At 38.3% G+C, this 23,545-nt stretch overlaps 1 long non-coding RNA gene across 1 annotated transcript; it reads right to left on the reverse strand.

Annotated features, from left to right (window-relative positions):
- Positions 1-1,325: 1,325 nt before the first annotated feature.
- On the reverse strand, positions 1,326-18,120 carry LOC120298814. Its single transcript, XR_005554233.1, has 3 exons — positions 17,775-18,120; positions 7,984-8,030; positions 1,326-1,455 (listed from the first exon to the last, which is right to left on the reverse strand). It is a non-coding gene; the product is annotated as an uncharacterized LOC120298814 (long non-coding RNA).
- Between the last annotated feature and the right edge of the window lie 5,425 nt (positions 18,121-23,545).

The raw sequence follows: 23,545 nt of genomic DNA on the forward strand, positions 1-23,545 counted from the left end.
GTAGGGGATTTCAAGGGAAGGAAAACTGAATTTCTTCATTTACCTGGTTCCCATGTCATTTAAAATTTAAATGTAAGTATCTTTAAAGTAGGGTAGGGGAAGCCATGCATCTAGTTTACGGTTGAGGAACTGTAGCCTCCCAGATGTTTATGGATTATAAATCCCAGGGCCCTCTACTCTTTATCATATTACCTGGGGCTTCATGGCACAGTGGTTCAGAAATATTTGGAAAATATAAGGTTTCCCAGTTCCTGTAACTGTTCAGAGTGTCTAAATCTAATAAAGCAAATTCTTGCCTATGGAAGTTGTACAAAACAGTAGTAATAGTTACTATTATTAATGGTATAGCAATATTCTACTGCAACAATATGATTTAGATACTGTTTTATAATAACAACCTTGCATGCTAATTTTAAGGGAAAAGAGTTTGTAGCCAAATAGAGATGCCTTGGATATCCTTGAATGATAATGATGCTAACTATAGAATATGATGTTGATGTTAGATTACCAAAGTACCATTTTAGTGAAGGAGCATTCTATTTTTATCAATTATTAAGTTACAAATAAAATATTAACCAACCAAGACCATTGAAGTCTGTTAAATAATAGGCATGGAGATGCAATTCCATCTAGAAAGGATATTTTCCCATCTTTTGTTAGAAGGACTAGAAAAGGTGGAATGTTTAAGTATGGTTTTAGTCCAGTCAGTTATATATAAAAATATATATAACAAAAAATAAAGAAGAAGAAGAGAAGGAGGAGGAGGAGGAGGAGGAGGAGGAGGAGGAGTTGGAGGAGGAGGAGGATAGCCAGAAAACTCACTTTGGGTCACATTTTTCCTTTGTGATACTTTTTGCTCTTCTATTCTGGCCATTTTAGAACAGCAAATGAAATGCTATGACTCCGTAACTACATTTTGCTGATTAATCTCTAAAATGTCATAAAGAAAATGCCATGCTTGCAGGTCTTATTGTCTGGATGAACAGTTTGGCCCACTTTGGATTGCTGTAGATATAAGAATGAAGTAACAGTTGATTAAGTGTGTAGGCAGAGCAATTTGGTTGCCAGCAATGAAACACCTCACCATTTTCCTCTGAGCAGTTCAAAGAGAGGCTGATGTGAATCTAGCCCCAAAGCTGCATATCCAGGCATAATGGAGGTTTGGAACAGCCTTGAATCAATTAAGCCAAACACACATTAAGGCCTGATTGTAATAATAAACTGGTACTGTATTAACATTTTGTTCATTAAACCTGTTTAATTAAATTTAATTGCACTTTTCCATTACGGCTACTGAGAAGCGAAATAACCACATATCGTCTTGTCTCCCATGACCTAATCGACTCCTCCTGCTGGCATTAGGGAATAGAGATCATCATTCAGAAGAAGGCAGAAGGTTTTAGGAGGTGTGCTTAGATGAGGTCTGGGGTTAATGAAATCACTGGATAAATCATCCTAATAAAGAAAGAAAGAAAGAAAATATCAATTAATTTACATGCTTTAAGCCTCCAAGCCTGCTATTTCCAGTCTATTCTCCAAAGCTTTGATCTTGTTTCAAGTTGGGAAATGGATGATTAGCTTTAGCCTATGTTTTTCCTCATTGAAAAATAGGAATGTGTTAGGAAGAGCATGGAAAAAGTAGAACTGGAGTTTGGAGAACAAAGGGAGGAATATTCATGTTAACTGCGAGAGATGTAGGGGCTCAGAAAAAAAAATCATATAATTGTCTTTTCTCCTTATTATTTGCCTAAAACAACAGTGAGTTCAGAACCAAAATAGAGACATATACCAAACAAGTTGAATTCTATAGGTTGCAATTTTATCTGTTATTACATCTCTTCAAAATGTTATCTAGCACCTGCCTGACATGAGACATATATAATGACCTGCTGATGCTTGAGAGCTTTTTTTTTTATTGTTGCAGTCCTTGTTATGCAGGAAAAAAAGGAGATTTATTGACCTTCCCATGAGCTGCATGTCTGGCTAAGGCTAGGTTAAGACTGTTATATTTCCATTGGTTGTATGGGAATATAAAAAGAGAGAAGGATCCAAGTCTTTGTTTGTTGCTTAAAAAGAACCTGAAGCACATGTTACTACTTTATGAAAAGGTTGCTGCCAAGGTGGAGTTGCTCTCACATACAGTACACATATACCAAATCTAAACAGCATCTATAACTGGCAGCAATTTTGGGGGGGGGGGAGAAGCGGGGGGGGGGGGGGCAAAGAGGTATAACTATATCTGCCAAGGGACAGCTGATCTCATTTTCAGAAATGGTAAGTTTTTTTCCCCTTCCCAAACATAAGTTAGTTTCAGACAGTCAGTCCCTTCAAACTCTTACTCTCTTTGCAAACCATTTTGCTCCACAGCTTCAAAAAGAGACATTGTCCAAGGTTGGCGCATATCTCTGCTTAGCCCCTCCAGTCTTGTTTCTCCTTGATTAGGGTTTTTTGCATTTCTTGTTTGGGAGGGAGAGAACATAGAATGGTCACTATTCATAGGTTGTTTTAGGATAGTAGTTGGCTATTGGAGATGTTTTAGTCTATTATTGACTATTGGAGATGGTACTGTTGCTGGTGCTTGCGTGAGAGACAAAAACACCTTGTTTAGATATAAAAGTGACAGATGGAAGATGCTCAGATTTTAGTCACATCAATGGATCAATCAGAATAGAGCTGGAGGGGACCTTGGAGGTCTTCTAGTCCATCCCCCTGTTCAGATTCCCTCAGGGATTAAGACTTTCTGAGCTTACTAATGTCAGTCCTAATTATTGGCCTCACTCATCTCTATGCTTTTCATCTTTGGGCTATAATAGAATAACAAAGCTGGAAGAGTCCTTGGAGGTCTTCTTGTCCAACACCCTGCCTAAGCAAGATATTTTATACCATTTCAGACAAGTGGTTGTTCAATCTCATTTTAAAAACTCCCAGTGTTGGGGCACGCACAACTTCTGAAGGTGAAGCCTATGGTTGAGTGGCAATGGAACCTGGCTATCTGATTTGCAGGCTTTGGAGCCAGCATTTTTGCACTTGCAAAAGAGCATTGCACATTCCAGATCCAGAGAGAGAGGCTGGATAGTTGCCACTAGATTACCTACAGCTGGTAAGAAGGTATGGGGAGAAGAGGAAACCAACAATCAAATGTCCAATCAACAGATTATAACTAGTGGGGGATCCAATCACCTGTGAAAAGGGGGATTATCTCTACAGAGCCTCTCTTGTTTTCTCCCTAGATCAATTGGTGAATATTGCTTTAGATGGGAGTAGTAGACAAGTTCAAGAAATCAATTACCCAAGGAAGTTAAAACATTTTTATTGTGACAGAAACTTGAAAGTCTGATTGCATTATACTTCTCCCCATTCAGTTGTCAATTGTCTGTCTTAGCTGCTTTCAAAGACTATCAGTCTATTGTGGACTTAAAATATGTTTTACTTCTTGTTGCTTAGGTAATAGGTTATATATCTTATCTAGAACTTCTAAATCATCTTATCTAGATCTTCTAGATCATCTTCTTTACTCTTCCCACTATCAGATAATCTTCACACTTCTCTTTCCCTGAGCTGGCAGTGGCAGATCAACTTTGCAGTATCCTAGAAAAAGTAGATCATTTCAACCCTTTTCACTTGGTTCAGCCTGAGTATGAGATGTAGTCATCATTGGCTGCTCTCTTGGATATCCGGACCTCTATGGGGTGTACCACCCCTCTTAGTTCATTGGACCACTCAATGACTTTTAATATTATCAATGTAATGTGCTCCATTTGGAGCTGCCCTGAAAGACAACTCAGAAACAACAACTGATTCCAAATGCAGCCGTCCACGTTTCCAATGTTGTATATAATGCATTTTTGTGACCCATGTACTACTTGTCAATCAGTTTCTAGATAGGCTTGTTTTTTATATCTATAGCACTTTATGGAACCTATGGGACCACTTACTTCAACCAGTACTGGCTCAACCTATTAAAACAACTAGTAGAAGCACATCCACATATTTTACAGATTTGCATAGCTAAATGCAGAGGATGCACCAATTCCTCTTCCATGCTGATTTTTCAGAAATTTTCCTACAGTTCAGATATGAAGCTACCCTTTATTTTTATTGTTGCATTGTTTTAGCTGATGGTTGTTTTTGTCACTGTTCCTCCATAGTTTAAAATGTTTTAAACTGTAAACCTCTGAGAGTAATTTTAACTGAGGTTGAATAGAAATATGTTTTCAATACAGGCATGTATATTTTAGCCCAAATAAGGAAGAATATTTGAAAGCAGCTTAGCCAACCTAAAACCAAGTTGCAAATATGAATTGAATTAACATGGCATTATATGTAGGAATAGAAAAAAAAAACAGCATTTTTTCTTTAGACTAAGAATTTATTAGCCCCCAATTCCCTTTATTCTTCTTTGGAAGTATTTTTAATTATACTTTCCTCTTACACAGAAGTGTTCTCAGAGGAGTTACTAATGGAGTAATAGTAGTGGTAGTAGTAGTAATAATGCACAGCAATAAAACAGTGGCCCAATGGAGAGATTCTGAGAAGTGTCATGAGAACATTTCTCCAGCATTTTTTCTATTCGTTGTCATATGATTTGACAAAGGAAAAATTACTTCCAGATTTTTTCCCAAAACAGAAGAAAATTTAGATCAAAATTGTTGTCAATAGAATATGCTGATGCATTTTCTGAAACTCCTTGAGAAGAGGGTGAATGTGTTTGATTGTGATTGTGATTGTGGTGTCCCTCCACTGTAGAATCCTTTCTCAGGAAGTTTACCAGCTCCCAGGTTTTCCATCTTCCAAGTGAAAATGTCATAGGACAGGGGTGTCAAACTCAATTTCACTGAGGGCCACATCAGCATCGTGGTTGCCATTGGGGAGCCGGGTGGGTGTGGCTGGCATGGGCATGGCCTACTGGGTGGGTGTGGCTGGCATGGATGTGGCCTACTGGGTGGGTGTGGCTGGCATGGATGTGGCCTACTGGGTAGGCATGGTCAGCTCGATATCACGTCAGGGGCACCTGTGTGGGGCTGGGCAGGACTGGGGTGCATCCGAGGGTGGGGAAGGGTGGGTGGGACTAGGGCAAGCGCCAGGGCATGGTCCACTGGAGGAGCTTCACTGAACCTCAGTCTGTGCACGGGGTTCCTGGACCTTGGCATGGACTGCCCAGAGCCCTGGGCAGCAGAGGTCAAGTGCCCAGCCCAGCCCTTGAGCTGCCTAGCCTAGCGGCACTTCCCTGAGGGAGTGCCCAGCTGCACCTACCTCCTCCTCAATGCTGCTGCTGTTGTGCTCACTCTCCTTGGCCAGGTTGCTCATGGTGGGTGCAGGAGGACAAAGTGCTTGGGTCAGAGGGAGGCCCACTCCTTCTCCATGTGAGGAAACCTGGCTTTGTAACTAAAGCATCCTCAGCAATAGGATGAGAGACCACCAGGGGAAGGCAAAAGGGCAAGAGGGCTGCTGGTGGCCAAGTGCTAAGGCAGGACTTTCCTCAGACCCTCCCTCCCTCCCTCCTCTTATTCCAATCTCCTTCCTTCCTCCCTCCCTTCTCTCCTTTCTTTCCTTCTTTCCTTCCTTCCTCCCTCCCCTTCTTTCCTGCCTCCCTCCTTCTCATTTCCATCTCCTTCCTTCCTTCCCTTACTTTCTTCCTGTTTCCCTCCCCTCCTCCCCTCCCTCCTTCTCTCTGTGCCCAGGAATGGACGAGGGAGGGGAAGAGGTTGGCAGCACTTCTCTCAAAGAATAAGAATTGGAAGAGACCTTTGAGGTCTTTAGTCCAAGCTTCTGCTCAAGCAAGAGACATATACCATTCCAGACAATGGAATATCCAATCTCTACTTAAAAGCCTCCAATGATGGAGCAGCCACAACTTCTGAAGGCAAGCCTTTTCACTGGTTAGTTGTTTTCATAAGTCCCTAGTTCTAGGCTGGTTTTTTTCTTGATTAGTTTCCATCTATTGTCTTCTGATGCTTTGGAAAATAGATTGACCCCCTTCTTCTCTGTGGCAGCCCATCAAATATTGGAACACTGCTATCATGTCACCACCCCTAGTCTTTTTCACTAAGTTAGACATACCCAATTCCCACAAACATTTGTAATATGTTTTAGCCTCCAGCCCCCTAATCATCTATGTTTACCATCCATTTAGACCAGATGGTCCCCCTGGTTTGGTTTATAGAACAGTGGCCACAAGCAGAGCCTTCTCAGAGACAGCACCCGGGCTGATGCAAATGAGCTGCAGCTCTGCTGCAAACCACCAGCCCTAGTGCTCTCCGTTTTCTTTGTGCACCAAGGCGCCCAGCTGGGTTGGGGTGGGCCAAGTCTGGGGCAGCGGGGGCTGGTCTCTTGCCATTTCTGGGACAGCCCTGGGGGGCCAAATCTGGGCCCTCCCCGGGCCGCATCCATCCCGGGGGCCTTGTGTTTGACATGTCTGCTCTAGGAAGCAGCAACCTCTTCTAGGCATGGTCAATTCTACCTCTAATATTTTATTGATTTATTTGTTAAATTGATTTGCTGCCTATCTTCCCATGGGGCTTCTCTGGGTGGCTAACTGCCAAAGGTTCTTGGAATTTTGGTAACACTGTATGCAAGATTTCATGAGATTTCCAAGAAATCATCCAAGGTTTCCATTTTGGCATTTTCTGTTGGAAGTTTTAATTAGAATTTGGAGTTTTAGCAGTTTCCTGTAAATCACATTACATGCTCCTGGTATTGGGTTAATGTCCTCTACAGACATCAGTCTTAATTCTTTGGTATCATGGATAAAGAAAAATATACTGTACTCCAAAAGTCAGCATGCAATTAGTTACTCTCTTCGCAGCATTTTTGCTTCTCGATGCTTACTATTCTCCCATCAGCTTGCCCCAATCTAAACAATAAATAAGTACATCAGGTCCTATTTTTGAGGGCACAACAGTGTTTGATAAATTGTGGTTTAAGATTAAATAAGGTACTTTTATTAAATCAGACCAAAGGAGTTGTCTACCTTTGCTTTGTCAATTATGACCTTGAAGATGTTTATGGGAAACCTTCTAGAAAAAATTATTCCTATCAGAAATACTCAAAAAAAATTCCCAAGGAACTATCAGAGGGAAAATATGAATTCATATATCCAAAGCATAAGCTACACAATGAAGCAATGATTTTCTTTCTAAATTAGTGCTGGGTAGTTTTTGGAAAGAGATGGAATAAACTGTAATAATGATAAATTGTAACAATGGAAAGAAGAACTTCTATGGATGTGCTTTGCAAAATATATTTATTTGTTTAATTTATTTAATTTATATAGCCACCATCTCACATTAGTAATTTTTTTCAGAATCGACTCTGCCAATACTTGAGGCTAAAACATACAAAGAACAGTTACAGGAATTGGGTATGTCTAGTCTAATGAAAAGAACTATGTTATACCCAACTGGGTTATATTTCATTATCTATGATTCTAACATGTTTGCTGACGAGAGATTATGGGAACTGAAATCCTACAAAGGAGAGCTCTAGGATGGGAGAATTTGGTGTAGACTATATTGAACTAGATGGGTCAATGATATGATGATACGAAACATACAAACAAAACATACAAAAAACATACGAAGAACTGTTGCAAGAATTGGGTATGTCTAATCTAATGAAAAGAAGGACTAGGGGAGACATGATAGCGCTGTTCCAATATCTGAGGTGCTCCTACAGAGATGAGAGGGTCAAACTATTTTCCAAACACCAAAAGGCAAAATGAGAAACAATGGATGGAAACTATCCAAGGAAAGAAGCAACCTAGAACTAAGAAGAAATGTCCTAATGGTGAAAGCAACCAATGGAACAGCTTGCCTTCAGAAGTTATGGGTGCTCCATCAGTGGAGGCTTTCAAAAAGAGACTGGACAACTATTTATCTGAAATGGTATAGGGTCTCCTGCTCAAGCAGGGGGTTGGATTAGAAGACCTCCAAGGTCTCTTCCAAATCTATGTTCTAATACATAGCTGCTATCATTGATACCTACTAGGGTTTTTTTTCCCTTCTGGTCCATAATTTGCATGAAGGATCCATCTGAAAAATAATGCATATTTTAGAAATTTGCGGAAAAAGAGAAGGAGATACAGCATATTAAACATGCACGTATTACAATTAGTGACATTTAAAAGTAAAAGATCTGCATTATATTAAATGTGCTCAGGAGGTTTACATCAACAATGAAATGTGTAAGTTAAAAAAAGTTGGAAAAAGAAAAAGTTGCAGGGTTTTTTGTGTGTATTGTAACTAGCAACAGGTAGTTAAACTGTCTAGATGGAGAGAGATTTTTTACATCTCTGCATATTATAAAACTCCAAGTCTCCCAGGAGATAAAATTATCATTTTATGTTATTTCAAGCATTTAAGGTCACATCTACCACTGGGCTGCACTTCATTAAATCCTTTGTTTTTCTGGGAACAACAGGTCAGATTTCTCAAAGGAGTAGGGATGCTTTATCTAAAGTAAACTTACAAGTTTGATTCTTTGGACAGTTTCTGCCTAGCTCAGAACCACTGAAGATAAAACTTGACTAACAAAGAACAATTAGAGGGGGGAGGCCTTAATTTTTAAATGGCAAGGGAAGAATTGCCTATATCCAGTCTCCTGTGAAAGGTTTAGTTCGTGGTGGGCAAGAATCATTAAGAGAAACACTATACAAGTGTGAATAGAAATGATACTTCCTTAATGAAAGTCACATGATGGAAAAGCCTTGCTGCTCTATTTAGCAAGTAAAATAAGACTGTAAGTGTCCCTGAGTGGTAGATCAGATTTACAGTAAAATTGGAGCGTAGATTTGTATGTGTGTGCTGAAAACACACAGTCTTTCCCCAAAGGTCTACAATTGGCAGTGGTGAATGGCTAATTCAAACCTTCAATTATCCATGAGGGAAACTGCATATTTCCTATAGTGTTGTTATATAGACTGCAAAAAGAAGAGTCTGCAGTCTATGTAACCTCTTGCATTTAATGAACCCCTTTAATTCTATCCATCTGCATAGCAGTGACCTTATATAATCATGTTTTAAAAAATGGAATAAGAAGTCTCCAGTGTGTCATTCCCTAATACTAGATACTAGACAATAATACTAGGCATGCAAATAGCAATGTTTTGGCTGTCAGAAATAACTTCACTCCATAATGTTTGTGTATGACATAGCTATAATTGCCCATTTCCCAGCTTCATTTTTGGGAGAGCAAAATTCACCAAGGAAGAAGGAAGAAAAATAGCAAGGGATGGATGGGCAGAGAGGAAAGTTGGAAAGTGCTGCTGGAAATCAAAAGACCAAAAAATGCTTGCTTATAAATATTGATAGGAGAACATTTCACATGCTATGTTCAATGCTGAATGGTGCATATTATTCTTATTAATGTTTCATAAACATTTGTGTGAAAAACAATATGCTTTACTTTGCTTCTAAGTATTAAGTAGAGTTACTGCAGCATCTGCTACCAATGGTTGAGTGCACAAGCTATTCGTGCCTTGTCATAAATCCTGCGATGCATTAAGATGTCATTAAATGTACCTTCTGTGGTTGTCTCTTAATTTACATACTCTGTAAATCATCAGGTAAAAATCAAGTGAACTAGAGAATAATCCCCTGTGTTCTTTCCTTCTGCTCCAGAATTCAGTGCATCCCATATTTCTCACCATTCGCAGGCAGGGAACAAGCATCTGTACATAGAGTTTCTATAGTATATATCAATGCACAAATGTAGGTATTGATAAACAAAGAGACATGCAGAGATATAAATAGAGAGGAAAGGGATGCCATAAGATGGAGTCCATGTGAACAGTAACACCAACAGACATTTTCCTTGATGTCTGGCAGCCTTCCTGTGTTATTTGACTTAAATGTTTTCAAAAATATTTTCATCTTTAAATTAAAAAAATCAATGGGGAAAAGGCTTGCCACGATACCAAGTGCTGTCTTCTCAAATCATCTTTATTTTCAAAAATATGTCACATGGCTATTTTTAAAACATAGTGTGAATGCCCTTCCATCTCTTGCCCTTCCATCCCAAAGAAAAAAAATTGTATCCTGCAGTAAGTATGCCAGAGAAGCATTTCTTGAGGTTATTTAATGATAGATGTCATTTCATAACTGGCTGGATCCATCAGGGAAGGTACATTTTTGAGCCAATGTTTCTCACTATGGTAGACATGTATGATTGCTTACAATAGGATCTCCAAATTCAGTTAATCCCAATCTGTTCCCCACCACTACCGTCACCACCAAATTATAGGTCTGGTGTATATTGTATGTATATCACTATAGGAGCATTTTGATCTACAGCCTCCAGGTCAGTCTTTAAAAAATTTATTTTCAGAGCCAAAATGGAAAATGAGGGGTCCTTGGTACTCTCTGAGTTTGGTTGTCTTCTTGCAAATGTTTCATTACCCAAGCTAGGTGATGTCATCAGTGATAGTAGAGAGTGGGGTTGTTCTCAATTTATATTCTAGTGGCTTCTACTGGAACCAATGATAAGCCAATCAAGGGTAAATTAACAAGATCTCAGGGACTCAACTACCCTCTCAATCTCCCAGGCCTGGAGAACAGCCAAGTATTAAGAGCTTTCCAAAAAGACCCCAGTGTTGGGTCAGCCTAATCTCAGGTGGTATAGAGTTACAACAGAAAAGGTGCTGCAACAGAAAATGCTTATTTCTTAGGTCTTGCTGCATGACATTCTTTAAATCAGGGGTTCTTAACCTGGGCGATATTGCCCCCCAGGGGGCGATTTCATTTTTCAGGTGGGCAATGGAACGAAAAGGGGTGACGCGGGGGCGAAAGAACAAAAAGGGGGTGATATGGGGGCGATGGAGCGAGAAGTTTTGGGGACACTTTTGAGACTTTTTTGTACAGTGAATCGCTGTATATCTGTCGTACAAAAACATCAGATCGCTCGCTATTAGTGGATTGAATTGTGTTTTCAAATGTTCCTCCAGCTAGCTTCAGTACAGAACGCCGTACATATGTGAATATGCATTGCTTATCTTCATGCAGCCTCTACCCATACAGTGGCGCGCCATTGGCCAGAATGGGTAGTGATGGAGGGGGGAGCACTTCTTTCGAAACATCCCATGCTGATTGGCTGTCCTCTGTGACGTCAGCTGTAATGTCAACATAACTGTTGAACTAAGTTTATCAACGTCCACGTGTGTTTTTCTAGTGTGCGTGACTATATATACTTTCCTTGAATCTTAATTTAGTTTCAGAGTTTTCGTCTTGAAATTCTTAGTTCCTGCACTGCGGTTTGTTCTTATGCCCTTTTTATATTTCTTTTTAAATTTCACTTGTAATTCAGTCATTAAATGTTACTGTTTTTCTTTTCGGGCATTTCACTTTCTTGCAATTGAATTTTGTTTTCAGTGGTCATTACATTTAAGTGTCTTGAATAAATAAGATAATAATGAAATACATGTATCACGAAGTTTGGGAATAAAGTGACAGGTGGCACCAAATTTTTCCCGCAGTTGAGATATGGGGAAAAGACTGGAAATAAATTATTTGCATCGATATGTCCTGATGACAATTTTAAAGAAAACAAAAAAAGTGTTTACATAAATTGAAGAATTATTTCCTATGTTGTGATTGAGAGGTTATATTGGGGGAGGGGGGCGATGACAACTTCCTCATTGGCTCAAGGGGGTGATTTGTTCAAAAAGGTTAAGAACCACTGCTTTAAATGATAGAACCCAGAACATCCCTTCCTGCTTGGCCTGCTGGGGCAGGTAGAAGCAACTGGAGAAATAACCTAGTCCTGTGCCATGAAGGACTCTGTGGGTGAAATCAGCACCTTGAATTGCACCTAAAAGCATATCAGAAGTCAGTGCAGCTCATGAAGCAAAAGTATACCCAGTATAGGGGCTATCTAGCTTAATAACAGTATTTATGAAATTAGTCTTCAAACCAGAAACTGAATATGAGCCACTACCATGGCATGGCTACACAAAAAAGGTAAATCTCACCTTAAGATGTTTCAATAGTATAGTTTACAGCTTGTTAAAAGTACCAGTTTCATTCTATGTTGCTCAGTTCCCAGATTAAGCATAGTGTTCAGTTTGGGGCATTATACTTTTAAAAGCATTCAGGTTAAGGCTCACCATCCCTTCTCCCCATTCACTGCAATGGGAAAATATAAGATCTATAGCCACATGTTGTATGCACATACATCTTTGCTTCTTCTGTGCATCCAGAAGTCTGCAGATCCTTTACAAAAATGCTAGGGTTGTGGGATAATTGTATAAGTGGAGCAAACATCTCACAAGCACTCAGAAATATTAGCTGATAATGCAATTTGATGCACATGGAACATCTGGTACACTATCCAGCCCAAATTAAGAACTGTTAAATTCCATAACATCCATTTTGTCAGTAGGAAACAAAACACATTGTCAGCTCTCCCAGTGCTCTGATTCTTGGCCTTGTTTCATTGGCTCCAGTAACTGATGCAATGTGATGTTTCACACCCTGCATGCATGGGTACAGGGTGGGGCCATTTTATGTAAAATCAGCATAATTAAACTCAATCACCTTGATGACTTGCTGAATGGGAAAATTCCCATTGAGCAGCTGAATTGATTCCTATAGATCAGTGGTTCTCAACCTGTTTAATGCCGCGACCCCCAACCGGTCATAAGTCGAGGACTACTCAACTGATCGTAAGTCGAGGACTACTCAACTGGTGCAGCACCGTTTGCAGAATGGGACTTTTGGCGGGCTCCCTATTGGCTTTTGAAAGCCAACAGAATTAGACTCTATTCAAGAGAGTCTATTCTATTGGCTTTCAAAAGCCAATAGAATAAAAGGGAGTAGCACAGCTAAGGAAAAGGGGAAAAAAATGGCGGACTGCGTTGTTTGGTGACCCCCGTGAAATGGTCATTTGACCCCAAATGGGGTCCCGACCCACAGGTTGAGAACCACGGCTATAGATGGTCTGGCGAACGTCATAGCCTAAAATGAACAGCAGCAAAATAATAGACTGGGGAGAGAGAACAGAAAGCAAGCAAAAGTGATTTCTGCTAACACACACAGCCAGATTAATTGATGCATCAAAGATTAATTGCGGAACTGCCAGAGGTTACTCTCTCATTCTCTTTAGCTCACTGGATTCCAGTGGGAAAAATTCCTCTAGGCCCCAAGAAAGCATAATAACCTTGTAATTCAGGGTCAGACTTTCAACTAGCATATGTTGCAACTTTCCTTATTGTCATTAGAACAAGGCACAGAGGAACTGTATGCAATCTTTTTTAGCTAAACCCAGCTTCTGGAAGGGCTGGACTCCGTCCTTTCACTTTTAATAGTATTGCTAATAGGAAAATAATAAATAACATGTCATTCTGTAGGTTTATCACGCATTGTATAAAAAGCTCCCTCGGCCCTCTTGGCAATCTCCTCCTCCTTCTTGTCTCTGCTTATGCTGTCTCCTATTTGTCTTTGTAACTCCAGTGCCCTTGAACTATTGTAGAAGAAAATATACGGAGAGCAAAAAGCTCCACTAAATGATAGCAGACTTATTATTCCCTCTTTTTGTTTTCAATACAATAACAATTGGCAGCTTCCAAAGACTTCCAAGATGTAAATAACATAACACTCCTAATAAACTCTGGATTGTTTTACATGTTTAACATGCATGAAGGTGAGAATCACCTGAAAAGCAAATCCCATATTTTCTAACTTGCTGGTGTTTTGACAGTTTTCAAAGGCCCTGATTAAATTATTTTAGTGATTCCATTTATATTTTTATGCCCATATTCTCAGATCAGTCTGCATGGTTCTTTCTCTGTCCTTTCCCATTCATAAGAAAGTTATGAATTAATTTGAGAGCTTGGTAATGACAAGAACAGTTCTGATATGCATTGCTATGAACTGCAGTATTTGACTTCTTCTGTAACTATATATTTACCAATATATATTTTCCTCCCCAGTTTTCTAAAGCAAAGATAGGGAGTAAGATTCATCTAGAAGGGGAGAGTCTTTTTTGGTGATTTCTGATAATATCAAGGGCAGTAAGCATCTCTCTGTCAGATTTTACATTAGGCATGGCAATAAATCTCAACTCTCCAGACATTTCCTCTCATATTTAGAAACTGGTTCATAGAACAAGGTCCCAGGTAAGTTGCATTGTAGCAGGCATGTTAGAAGCCATACAGAAAAATCTGCCCCTGAAAAATGCAGAAATGAGTCTACGTGTAGTTTTTGTGCCCTTGAAATTCAAGGTACTTCCATGCAGCATCACGAAAATGCTGTTATCCAGTGTTAAAACAAAATAGGTGTACTGTCCACACTAAGAAGCTCAGAAAAGAAAAGAGGGATAAAGAGAATCTTCTTGGAGACGATAACAGTAAACATAGGAGTTTTACAACTTTCAAGTAAACAACTTGCAGAACTTCTGCTCCCAGTTCTCTCAACCCATGGGATAATCATTCAATGAAATCAGGCATCAGCAGGCCATTCTTTGCCAAATGTCTCTTTCCCCCACCACTATTTTATGCCCTGCTTTTGGGGGGGGGGCAATCACTTAAATATAGCCAACAGTGTGCTGCAGCTGCAAAAAAGGCCAAGACAGTGCTAGGCTGCAATAACAGAGGGAGAGAATCAAGATCACGTGAAGTGTTAATACTACCTTACAATGCCTTGTAAGGCCACACTTGGAATACTACATCCAGTTTGGGTCACTACGATATAAAAAAGATGTTGAAACTCTAGAAAGAGTACAGAGAAGAGCAACAAAGATGATTAGGGGACTGGAGGCTAAAACATATAAAGAACAGTTGCTGGAATTGGTATGTCTAGATTAATGAAGAGAAGGACAAGGGGTGACATGAAAGCAGTGTTCCAATATCTCAAGGGCTGCCAGAAAGAAAAGGGAGTCAAGCTATTCTCCAAAGCACCTGAAGGCAGGACAAGAAGCAATGGATGGAAACTAACCAAAGAGAGAAGCAACCTAGAACTATGGAGAAATTTTCTGCAGCTAGAACAATTAATCACTGGAACAACTTGCTTCCAGAAGCTGTGAATGCTCCAACACTGGAAGTTTTTAAGAAGAGACTGGACAGCCATTTGTCTGACATGGTATAGGGTTTCCTGGTTGAGCAGGGGGTTGGACTAGATGACCTCCAAGGTCCCTTCCAACTTTATTATTATTGTTGTTGTTGTTGTTAAAGAAATAGAGAAATAGGCGACAAAATATATGACATCTTCTTTTCTTCTACTACAGGTAGTCCTCAACTTACAAACACAACTGAGCTCAAAATTTATGTTACTGGGCAAGACATTTGTTAAGTGAGTTTTACACCCCATTTTACTACTTTTCTTGCCACATTTGTTAAGTGAATCACTGCAGTTGTTAAATTAGTAACACGGTTATTAAGTGAATCTAGTTTCCCCACTGACTTTGTTGGTTAGAAGGTCGCAAAAGGGGATCACATGACCCCAGGATCCTGCAACAGTCATAAATGTGAGTCAATTGTTAAGCATCCGAACGTAAATCATGAGACCATAGGGATGCTGCAACAGTCATAAGTGTGAAAAATGGTCATAAGTCACTTTTTTCAGTGTCGTTATAACTTCGAATGGTCACTAACCAAAATGTTGTAAGTCGAGCAATTTCCAATATTTTCTTTCTTCTATGGAAAGATAAATTAGGAAAAACACTTCAGCTTGCACTCTCCTTCACACGTTTCCCTCAGCTTTCTTCCCCACCAACACCTGTACCTAGAGGGATGAAGACTGTATTTCTCTTTTACTGCTTAGGCTACAGGCTACTTGGAAGTAAAGTTGTAGTAAAGTTGCAAGGAGGAAAGGGTCACCTGAAGTGGTCCTTCCCTGGCTTTCCTTTTCATGACCTCTTTCCCACCATCATCAAATTACCTGGGGACATGTTATAGACTTAATACTGTTTCTCAAGCAAAAGATTTTTATACTTCGGTCCTGGGGGTATGTGCATCGCCATCAATTAAGTTTAAAGCTTTGGAAGAAAAGAATGTAGAATCACAGTTTGAAGAGCCTATATTTATGAAAACTGGAGAATCTTTGTGTGAGAGGCCTCAACAAGTCCAGTTTGAGGAGCAGAAGACAACTTGTGCAGTATATAATCCCAAAGAAAAGCAGCAACAGAAGAAGGTTAAGGAAGTTTCATATTTAGTGGTTTCTGAATCTCTGGGAGATGTTAGACCTACAAAGTCTTTGGAGCAATCTTTAATGGTGGAATTGTTGCCTGAAATGGAAACTGGGAAATCTCAGTCTGAGGGGCATCAACAAGAGAGGAACGGGCAGAGGATAACTTGTACAACTTACAATTGTAAAGATCAATACAAGGAGGAATTTAAGGAACCCTTATTGGCTTCGGAGTCGATGGGAGATTCAGGAATTTTGGAGCAGTCTCCTAAGGCAGAACTTGCAGCATTTCTTACGAGTTTGATACAAGAATGGAGAAGGGAAATGGAAGAATGGAAGAATGGAGAATGGAAAAAACTGGAATGTGAATAATTAATAATATTAATATAATTGAGATTGATAAGGATGTAGTTTTTTACGGATGGAATTAGTTATTGGTGAAGATTGAAATGTTTAATGTGTTTATTAACTTTGTTGTTTTAAGTTTTGAACCTTTAATGATAATATTGTTTAAATTTGTGTTTTGAAGGGATTATAATTTGCTTATTTTAGTGAGTGGATTCTAATATTTTAAATTTTAAAAAATTTGTGGTTTTGGAGGGAGTTTATATAGAGTGATGATTGTATTTAGATTTGTTTAGGATTTAAAAGTGTTTTTAGTTTTTAAATATTATTATTAATATTTTTAAGACAAAATAATTTGTTTAATTAAATGTGCTTAGATTTGTTTAGGACTTATAGGTTTTTTAAGTTTTTGTTTTTTGTTTTTTTTTTTTTTTCTTCTTTTTGGATAGGAGAGAAGATTATGAAGATTGAAGGAAATATGTACTTACTTTAAGTTCTTTAAGAGTATTTAGCTTTAATGGTATAACAAAGATTTGTATGTTTATTTTTTCGTTTTAGGATAAAGAAAGAGGGAGAAATTAGATTTTATATTATAGATATAGATATTCAAAGAAAGTAATGTTTAAATTTGTGTTTTTGGAGGGAGCTTATATAGAATGATGATTGTATTTAAATTTGTTTAGGTTTTAAAAGTGTTTTAAGTTTTTTTTTTTTTTAATTAAGCCTGTACTCAGCTCTGGGAAGTCCAGGGGAGGGTTTGGGAGCTTGGGAAGGGGGGGGGGTGAGGTAGGGGGGGGTATGGGAAGGGGATTTGTTTTTGTAAAATGTAAAAATTTTAAATAAAAAAAAAAAAAAAAAAAAAAAAAAAAAAAGGTAGAGCAAGCAAAATACTGTATATTTGACTTGTTATCCAATAACATTTCCTGATCATTAAACAGTCAGGAAGATAGATGAGCATATTTTACATATATAAGATACATGGGCATATATGCATATATTCATTCATATATACATTTAATTTGAATGAATGAATATTCCGTACCATACTAATAAACAAAAAAAAACAAGATAGAAACAACAGTAAAAATATTAGCACCAACCAGACACATCATAGCCAGGACCATAACCACATCCATAATACCCTATAAATCACCCCACCTACCTTTTAGTTCCTATGCCCAGGGTAAGAGCCAATCTTTAACGCGTCACAAAAAAGCATTAAATTTAGCTGCATTTCATTATTTTTTAAAGGGAAAAAATATTGTGCAATATGTTTAGCAGTGGGGAGGCTTATGGGTAACTAATTTCTGAGCTTACTTTTTTGAAATGCTGGAGGGGGGGGAACTGAGGATCTGTATAGCAGAGGTTAATTAATTTAGTTCCAGTTTTTATCCCTTTAGGCCTTTCTGAGTTCCCAACACTTTTTCTTCATGAAGATGAACAACTGGCTGGCTGCCTTTAAACATTTCTGTCCATTGTCCTCTAGTCATTTGTCATCATCTGGACACAATGGTTACCTTCACATTGCACTCTCACCTTGAAAGGCTCTGATCACAAGCCTCATCTACCAGCTTATACATACTTTCCCATTGCTGCTTTATCCCTCCACAAAATAGAACTGAATATGTATTTGCGTGAAATTAGATATTTCACTGCTGTCATTTATCTGTCACTAAAGTCCATCTCCCTTTAGAAGAATCTAGGCAAATCAGCTAACTGCTTATCTTTATTTCCTGTTATTATTCTGACACCAGAAATTTATGGTTTGGCATCCATGAGAAGGTGACTATCTAATTATTACAGGTAAACTGAAATGGTCTCAGCTGGAAGTTTTATCTGTTGCAACATGGTTCTTTCATTATTGAGTCAAAATTCTGAGATCCTACAGGCAGAATTAATCAGTTTTTTCCATTATTGCTTCTATTCATTGAACAGCCAACTGGGATGGGAAGGTGATAAAATATGTACTTCTAGCATATGACCTCAGGCTTCCAAAAGTCCCACCTGGCTTACAAGAATTTTTCACTGCAGTCAAATATTATTTCATTTTAAAAAGGTATATAGAAAAATTTCTAAAAGAAAGTTCTCAGCCCAGCTAATGACACAAAATAATGACACAGCCAGAGTTGTGCTTTCAGATGGGCAGCTTTACAATTCTTTTAAATAAAATTAATAAATATAAAATTTTAGCAGGTACATATGTAGAACACCTGGATATCCATGTGGGGACAAGAGAAGCAAATGATCAAATAGGCCGTGGCACCCTGATGGAATTCTGCAACTTACATGTTTGTGTCAGTTTTTAAGATCCAAATATATAATGGTGAGGTCTACAGCATGACATAACTATGTGTCCGTTTAGCATCATTGTAGCTTGTTGTGGACATAACTGGTTTATGAATACAATACAAAAACTGATTATCACACAGACTAAAAAAACAAAATGAAGAGAAACAAAGATTGAGACAAGCAAAAAGTTCATTTTTTGGAGTCAAGATATCAGAGCATGTACAGTCTTATTGTGCTGAGGTAACCCAGGAGTAAATACAGAAAATATTAGTCTGCATTAAATGGTGGTTTATATTACACTATCTACAATATAAATTAGGAGTAAAATACATACACGTGGTAATACAGCAAACTCCAACAAACAGCAGTTAGAGCAGGAAATGGATGAGAATGGGAACACAGCAGCAAAAGCCTTCTCTTTTATACTTAGGCTCTTAAAGAGATATAGACATCTGCTGAGTCATTCCTATCATTGCATCATCCACCTTATATTACATCAGCTGGTTAGCCTTTAAATCATTATCCTGACACAAAATAACACCAACCAGTAAAGCACAGAACACAGCGAGGGTGCCATTACTGAAAAGGCCCTGCTGCTGTCAGGTGAACTTTATTCAATTGGAGCATCTGGAATAGAGCTTGTGAAGAAATTAACATTCTGAATAGACATGGAGAGTGAAGGACTCTCACACAGAATTGGATCTGGCAATACAAATATGAAGATATTCTCATTTTTCCTTATAGTCATCAAGTTAAATCCTCTCTATTCAAGATAACTCAAGTAACCTTGGATTGGTCACTGTCTCTCAACTTTATCTATTCCAAGGAATTCCTCAAGGATGCAAAAGGAGGAAGATAAAGTATGTTATCATGAGATACTTCTAAGAGGAAGGATGAATTATAAATGTAATTAATGAATAGAAAAGATCCGTCATGGAACTACTGATTCTCAATGACCTGCCATAACACATTTCATCCCAAGAGTTTTGTGTTCTCTCTCTCTGTCTCTCTGTCTCTCTCTCTCTCTCTCTCTCTCTCTCACACACACACACACACACACACACACACACAAACACACACACACACACACACACACACACATGGACATTATCAAACAGCTTCTATGAACTTCAGATGCTCTCTTTTTAGTGACTTTTTGCAAGGCATTAAAGACATTTCTCTCATGAGAAGCATTTGGTTCCTGATTATGGAATAATAATAGTAATAATAATAATAATAATAATAATAATAATAATAATAATAGGGTAAGGACTCGATAGGTAGACAAAATGCCAAATCCAGTCTGAACATCTGGCTGACTGTGCAATGATCCATAATAATAATAATAATAAAAAAGTTGGAAGGGATCTTGGAGGTCATCAAGTCCAATCCCCTGCTCAAGCAGGAACCCTACACCATTTCAGACAAATGGCTGTCCAGTCTCTTCTTAAAAACTTCCAGGTTGGAGCATTCACCGCTTCTGGAGGCAGGTTGTTCCATTGGAGTCCATTTTTCTACATGTTAGTTGTGGTAATTAGTGATCCAAAGAGATAATGTTTTACAATTATTTGTGTTTTGGACTCTTGTAAATCCTCTCAAGTCATTTTACAGCACATAATGAATAATTTCCTAGAACAGGGGTCCCCAACTCTCAGTCCTTGGACGGGTACCGGGCCGCGGCATTCCAGCAACCAATCCACACAAACAAGCAAAGCCCCATCCATGGGATGCAGGCAGCACACAAAACCAGGCACTCTCCAGTCCATAGAAAAACCTCTCTCCACAGAACCGGTCCCTGGTGCCCAAAAGGCTGGGGACCTCTGTCCTAGAAGACACTAACTTCATTAATGTTCCATGCAACTACCCTGCAGATCAGAAAAGTGAGTGATTCAGAGCAGGGATCCCCAACCTGTGGTCTGCGGCCCACTACTGATTCAGAGGATAGTGGACTCTTCAAATTTTAATCAGAAATTCTTTTTAAACAGTACTTGTTTTTTTCTTAATATGCTTGTTTCTTTTGAATCCTTAATCTATAATAAAACACTTTCTATCCTAGTTTAGTACAATTTCTCTACAGGTTATTTTATGGATAATTTGCTGTTGTTCCCTAAAAAAATATTACTGCCCTTTGAATCTTGAACTATACATATTAATTAAACAATATCAGCTTTGATTCTTGAATTTGAATCAGATATTAATTGATTCTAATGGAGAGAAAGAGAGAAAGAATAGACCAGATTGTGACAAATTTCAGGATCTCACTTTAAATATATTGTTTGATATTAAAGTTACTGAAAGAAGTCCTTAATTTTCAGGATATCTTTCACCATTCTCCATTTTCTTGATTTCCTGAAACATCTGAGCGTTTGACTTAGCCCTGGGGATAAGAGTATTAGCAAAAGTCTTTGAAATGGAAATAAATCTCTGAGGGAGTGGGTTGAACTTAAGATAAATAGATAATAAATAAACACTAACATCCAGTAATCCTAGAAAATTGATTAAGCAAGATTTTAAATAAAGCACTCTTTTGCCTTTGCCTGTGAAGTGCCAGTGCTATGAATTCAGGTAGTCCTCAACTTTCAATCACAACTGAACCCAAAATTTCCATTGTTAAGACAGTTGTTAAATGAGTTTTGTCCCATTTTGCCACAGTTGTTAAGTAAATCACTGCAAATGTTATTAGTAGCACAATTGTTAAGTGAATCTGATTTCCCAAATGACTTTGCTTGTCAGAAGGTCACAAAAGGTGATCATAAGACCCCAGGACACTGCAACCCTCATAAATACATGCCAATTGCCAAGTGTCCAGATTTTGACTACATGACCATGGGGATGCTGCAATAGTTATAAATGTGAAAATTGGTCATAAGTCACTCTTTTCAGAGTTGTCGTAACTTCAAATGGTCACTAAATGAATGGTTGTAAGTTGAGGACTCCCTGTATATTAGAAAGTCCAACTATACTCTTAGAAACCTGATTTTTTTTTTAAAAAAAAGGGATGCTTGTAATGAATCAGCATATTGGAATATTAAATTATCACAATTGGCTCTGAGTGATTAATAAAAGCGGTTGCAACCATTTCAGTAGCATTCCAGGTAATGTACCTATTGTGTATGTTCTATGCCACACATTTACATCATTAAGGCATAACTTTCCTTACCACAATTGCCTTTTCATCTTACTCTCCTTTTTTTATGAGTATCCATACCTGTTAGAGGATGGCAAGTGGCTCAATGTTTAAGAGCTGGGCTTGTCAGCTGAAAATCTGGCAGCCCAGGTTTGAGACATGAGTGCCATGTGACAGGGTGAGCTCCCATTACTCACCCCAGCTCCTGCTCACCTCTCAGTTTGAAAGCATGTAAATACAAGTAGATAAATGGGTATCATTTTGGTGGGAGGATAACAGCACTCCATGGTGTCATACTGGCCACATGACCACAAAAAAGTTTTCAGGGCTGGCTCAATGTCCTTGAGATGAGTACTGCCCCCTATAGTTGGCAACAACTAGCAGAGTAAAGCTTTCTGTTCTAGTGAAATGCTATTCTCTTTCCTAATTAAATTTAATTTAGCCCACCCACGTTAGTCTCACCAGTAACTGGTCAATTAGTTCTGAATAAAAGAACAAATTGTTGGAATATTGATTATTTCAACTATTGCTATGGTGCTTGTAACATCAAGTCAAAATACATGTATTAATCAATAGGAAGCAGTGGAATGTTACAACCACCATAATTGAGATTGTAAGTAAGAGAGGATATTCTTTAAAAGCTTCCTCATATAAAAGCCTTCCTGAATGCAGTAAACTAGTAAGAATGAAAGGAGAAAGTTGACTACATTAAAGCTTTATCTATGGTATATTAATATACTTTGTGTAAAAGCTTTTCATATAAGGAAACATTAGGCTGTATCTGGACTGCAAAATTGTGAACAATTCTGAATGGCTACAAACATGTATACAAAATGCTAAGTCTCTACTATCAAATAAATTGGGCATCCAGAGGTTTGATTGTGAGCTTCCCAGAGTTGGTTGAAAGATGGGTGGTTATATAAATGTTTTGAATGAATGAATGAATATTTAAAGCCCAAATAAGGTAGTCATATCATATTTCAATTGTTACCTTTTAATCTTTTACACAATGATGTCAGGTTTAATGGGACCTTGCAAAGTTGATCTTAGTTTTTAAGTTTTTAAATTTCTCTTCTTGATTTGCCCATTCTTCACCCCAGTGCTTGGCCTGGCCCAGTGCTCCCTCCATTGTGCCATACAAACAACTTTTTCAGTCTTCCTCAGCTATATTTTCTCTCTCTATCCACCACCAAACCACTTTCCTCAGTTGTCCATCCTCCCCACCCACAAAGTTTACTAGAGTTACAGAACAGTAACTGTGAGTTTTGATGAAGAGCAACTTTTGATTATCCTGTAGAGCAGAGCAGAAGTTGCATGTGTCAACTTTAGTCTTCAGAAATGTCTTCAGATGTGACAAAGCATTATCATTTCTTCTATAGATTAATATTATGTGGGGTGTGAGATATACATATAAATATTAAGGGGTCCCTTTAAGATGTGTTATCCTGGACTTCCACCTGGTGGTGTAATCCTATCAGTGCCACTATTTCTACTCATTCTGCATAATCTTTAGGAAAAACCTAACACACTTGTTTTCTTTTCTTCAGTTTTTTATTTATACTGACTTATCTTTATATAACCTTAATTAGTATGCTAATCTCAAAAAGCTAAGCAAAGATAGTTTTTTTTTTTTATATGTATTGTTTAATTTTTTTTTCTTCTTTTGTATATG

The sequence above is a fragment of the Crotalus tigris genome, unplaced genomic scaffold (assembly GCF_016545835.1).
Source record: "Crotalus tigris isolate CLP2741 ecotype Arizona unplaced genomic scaffold, ASM1654583v1 scf7180000024151.2778019, whole genome shotgun sequence".
In the NCBI taxonomy this organism is placed as follows: Eukaryota; Metazoa; Chordata; class Lepidosauria; order Squamata; family Viperidae; genus Crotalus; species Crotalus tigris.